The sequence below is a fragment of the Piliocolobus tephrosceles genome, chromosome 12 (genome assembly GCF_002776525.5).
Source record: "Piliocolobus tephrosceles isolate RC106 chromosome 12, ASM277652v3, whole genome shotgun sequence".
Taxonomy (NCBI): domain Eukaryota; kingdom Metazoa; phylum Chordata; class Mammalia; order Primates; family Cercopithecidae; genus Piliocolobus; species Piliocolobus tephrosceles.
Genome location: NC_045445.1, coordinates 25,773,154 through 25,778,558, shown reverse-complemented (window position 1 = coordinate 25,778,558; position 5,405 = coordinate 25,773,154).

Here is a 5,405-nt window from a genome sequence, read left to right as displayed (position 1 = left end):
ACACTCCCCCATGACCTGCAGCTCACCTGCATTCCACAAGTTCGTAAACAGCAGTTTCGGTTAACAGTTTCCAAAGACCCCTTCCTCATGACCCTTACTCAACACCTGCCCTAGTAGTTTCAAGACCCCCAGGCCCTGTTTGCACAACCAGCTTCCCTACCTCTCGGGCTATAAAAAGCCCCTACCCTCCTCCCTCAGCACGACTTCCTCGGCCCGCACCTTTGGACCAAGGAACCTTGCCCGCGAGTCCTAATAAAGGCTACTCTCACTGCCATTTGCCTTGTGTCCCGGTTTGGCTCCAGCCTCAGTTTACCCTTACACTAACTTTAGGATATTATTTGCCAATCTTTTTAAAATTTTTATTTTAGGTTTGGGGATACATGTGCAGGTTTGTTACATACATAAACACATTTCATAGGGGGTTGTTGTACATATTATTTCATCACCCAGGTATAAGCCCAGTACCCAATAGTTATCTGTTCTACTCCTCTCCCTCCTCCCACCCTCCCTCTTCAAGTAGACCCCAGTGTCTGTTGTTTCCTTCTGTGTGTTCAGAAGATCTTAGCATTTAGCTCTCACTTATAAGTAAAAACACAGAGTATTTGGTGTTGTGTTCCTGTGTTGTTTGCTAGGGATAATATATTTGCTAATCTGATAATCAAAACTAGTTAATATAACTTTCTAAAGGGTGTAAATCTTCAAGATGGCATATGTAATTGATATGAATCCAGTTGATTTTACACATAGTAAAATTGCATCCCATATGAAAAGAAAAAAATGTTTATATTATGTATTTTGTAAAGAACTTTAGCTATATCAGTCCACTGGACTACTTTTTATAATGTGTATATACAGCTAACCTCAGTCAGAAATACAAAGTAATAACATTATGATGATGTACAGTTTTCTGTTTCTAAAACAGTATTAAATCTTAGACTTGGGAACAAAGAAGTAGCAGAGTTACAATTTATCAGTCATTTAGTAATGTATTAACATCCCTGACTAAAGAGCAGAGCCCTCATGGTGTTTATTGCTTCAATAAACATGGAATTAGGTTGGGGAAAAAAGATAAGCTCAGCTGGTATCTATAGAGATACTAGTCCTCAATTGTCATTAGCCAGAATTTCACCTGCTGTCAACAAAATCTCTCAGGGGTAAATTTCAATTGCCTGGAAGATTCACCTTTATGGAATAACTCATATGCCAAGAATGCTTTACATTCCTATCCTGACAGTAAAACAAAACAAGCACACGAAAAACAGAAATATCATTGACAGTTAAAATATCAACTAACAATATTAGGCACAATTTATCTCCACAGAAAGAAGAAGATGATAGTAGTTCTATTGTGTTTACCTCTCTCAATGTGGGGTAAAAGTTAAAAGCAGAAAACAACAGAAGGAACACTACCAAGACTCTATCCCGCAGCTTTAATATAATATAACAAAGAGAAAAGCACTGGTAGCAACCAAGCAACATGCCTTATATGCCTATTTTGGAAAAAGAAAGTGTTACTATTACAGATTATACATTTTGTAATTAATCCTCATGATTTTCTAATCATTCCATATTTTAAAATGGAAGATAAGATTTCAGCTAAGAATCAAAATAATAGTGATACCAAGACAAGTTACCCATATTGTGGTAACTATGTAATATTGCTCAGTGGAAAAGCATTCCATAAAGGCTGCTGGGAACAAAGCTAAACTTGCGTTTCACCAGGAGTCAAAAGGGCTACTGAACTTCAATTGGGAATTCAAAGAATGAGGCAGCATGTTTGCATATATTCAAAGGGCAACAAAACAGCATGCTGCCTTTGAGAACAGTGCCACTTAATGTATGTTTAAGCTGGAATGTTGCCAACAATTCAATTTGTGAAAGTTAAGACTGTCAATAATTGTGTGTGAAAAAAAGCCAAGAGAAGCGTTCATTATTGATTTTCCCAATTCGTGGAAATTGCAACAGCTATTTATTTTTGTGAGGCTGCTCAAACTGGGAGAAGTTATTAAACATTGTATATATATCTTGGAAATTATTGGTGATACAATAAGTCTTCACAAAACAGGGATTTATGCTCTTAAATATCCATGTCATTGCTTTTTCTTTTCTTTTTTTTTTTTTTCTGGCGATTGCCTCTATCTCAATGCCCAACTAACTCAAATGTGATCTCCTCTTTCTGAAAGTGATTGTCCTGATTTACCTGATCTTCCTCCTCTACAAGCAAATGATTGCCATTTTATATACATTAATATAAACTTCATGCTTATCTCTATTACCAATCCTTTCAAAAAAAGTAATATAACTTAGAAGTTAAAAACATCAATTTTCAAGATAAGCAAAGCTGGACCCAAATTCTAGCTCCAGAATTTACTACATGTGTGACTTAGGGAAAGATGCTTAATGTCTCTGAGGCTTGCTCCCTCTAGCTTGAAACATGGATATTTCCAACACCTACCTCATGATGTTTCCTCAATGTTTTATGCTGTTTTATACCACCAGGCAATCCCCTCTGTCAGTTCTTCCAATTTTCTACATGCTTATCTATTTTTATAGCTATCTCCTCTTTAAATAGTCAAGTGTAACTTTTTCCAGGAAATTATCCATGATTACTTATTTACCTCAAATCTATTGTCCATGCTATGATCCCAGAATATTTTTAAAAATACAATATAATAATTCATATTATAAAACCTTGTGAAAATATCCATGTTTTTTCATGTAGTTAGTTCATTTTCATTGCATAATATTTTATTTTGTGAATATACTGTAATGTATTTATCCATTCTACTGTTGATGTATGTTTGTGAAGTTTCCAGCCTTTGCTTATTATCCATAGTGCTGCTGTGAACATTCTAGTACATATATTTTGATAAACATGTTCACATTTCTGTTGTGGCTATACCTAGGAGTAGAATCGCTGGGTCATAGTATATACATATGTTCAAATTGGTAACAACTGCAAAAGGTTTTTCAAAATAGTTGTACTAATGTACCCTCATACTACCAATGTAGGTGCATTTCAGTTATTTCACATCCTCACCAACATCTGCAATTATCAAGTTTTTTTGCCTTTAGCCATCCTAGTAAGTAGACTGTACTTTAACAGATGGAACATAATCAGAAAGATGTGGGATATATCTAAGATGTAATAAGAGAACAAGAATGGGAATTGAATAGCACCTATTTGAAGGTAATGATTAGGAACAAGCAAAAGTAATTCATGTTTGTACCCCCACTGAATTAACAGTGTATAATAAAGCAGTTGCATTTCTGTGGTTATACTCAATATAATCAGATTATACTCAATATATTCAGACAGCAGAAATCAGACACTGCACTGTGCAGACTTACACAGGGCCTGACAAATATTAGGCACTCAAAATATGTTTGATGAATGAAAAAATAAATGCTTAAATACCTCCTGTTGTGAGAGACTTACTACACCTCAAGGCTGGAGAAAGGAAAGAATTTAAGTATTTCATGGAGCAATAGCATCTTAAGGATATAGGAAGAAGAGAAGAAACAGTAGACATAAAAATAAGAAATATGTGAAGGAGAAAGCAGAGAGCTAGGTCTGAAAAAGATGAAGGATCTAATTTTATTTATTTATTTGCAATTTTAATTATATTTTTTATTTTGAGGTAATTATAGATCCACGAGCAATCATAAGAAATAATAGAGATGCTATTTTCTTTTTTTTTGAGACAAAGTCTCGCTCTTATCCCCCAGGCTGGAGTGCAATGGCATGATCTCGGCTCACTGCAATCTCCACCTCCCGGGTTCAAGCGATTCTCCTGCCTCAGCCTGCCAAGTAGCTGGGATTATAGATACTTGCCACCACGCCCGGCTAATGTTTTTTCTGTTTTTTTTTTTTTTTTTTTTTTTTTGAGACGGAGTCTCTATCGCCCAGTCTGGAGTGCAGTGGTGCGACTTGGCTCACTGCAATCTCCGCCTCCCGGGTTCACGCCATTCTCCTGCCTCAGCCTCCTGAGTAGCTGGTACTAGAGGCGCCTGCCACCACACCCAGCTAAGTTTTGTATTTTTAGTAGAGACGGGGTTTCACCATGTTGGCCAGGCTGGTCTTGAACTCCTGACCTCAGGTGATCCGCCCACCTTGGCCTCCCAAAATGCTGGGATTACAGGCGTGAGCCACCGTGCCTGGCCGCCATATATTCTTTTTTAAATCTTGTTTTATTTGTTATTATTTAATTTTTAATTTTTGTGTGTATTTAGTAGGGGTGTATATATATACGGTTTGTGTATGTATATCTCTATGTATTGGTGAGTGCACGTATATATACACACCTATATATTGATGTGTGTGTGTATATATATAGGTGTGTGTATATATATATATAAGGTATATATATAGTGTGTGTGTATATATATATATGATATATATATATGAGTTGCATGAGAAATTTTAATACAGACAGACAATTCATAATGATCACATGAGAGTAAATGGGCTGTCCATCACCTCAGGCATTTATTTTTTCTTTCTTTGTGTTACAAACAAGTCCATTATACTCTTTTAGTTATTTTCTTTTATTTTGTTTTTTACAGAGATACAATTTGTAATAAACACATCAGGGTAAATGAGGTATCCATCCCTTCAAGTATTTCTTCTTTGTGTTACAAACAATCCAATTATACTCTTTTAGTTATTTTTAAATGTATAATTAAACTATTATTGACTGTAGTCATCCTTTTGTGCCATCAAATAGGTCTTATATATTCTTTCTATTTTATGTACCTATTAATCATCTCCACTTCCCCTGCTGTACTCCCACGACCCTTCCCAGCCTCTATCATTCTATTCTCCATCTCCATGAGTTCAACTGTTTTAATTTTTGACTCCCACAAATAAGTGAGAACATGTGAAGTGTGTCTTTCTGTGCCTGGCTTATTTAATTTAACATAATGACCTCCAGTTCTAACCATGTGGTTGCAAATGACAGGATCTCATTCTTTTTTATGGCTTAATACTACTCCATTGTGTATATGAACCACATTTTCTTTAGCCATTCATATGCTGATGGACACTTAGGTTGCTTACAAATTTTGGTTATTGTGAATACTGCTGAAATAAACATGGGAGTGCACATAAGGTTTTGATATATTGATTTCCTTTCTTTGGAGATATATATATATATATATATCTCCATATACATATATCTCCAAAGAATATCATCTATCTAATCTGTTATATATACATATATAATCCGTTTATATATATATGTCAGATGTATATAACAATATACATGATTGCTATATATATATATCAGATGTTGGCAAGACTGTGGAGACATAGGAATGCTTTTACACTGTTGGTGGGAGTGTAAATTACTTCAACCATCATGGAAGACAGTGTGGCCATTCCTTAAGAATCTAGAACTAGAAAT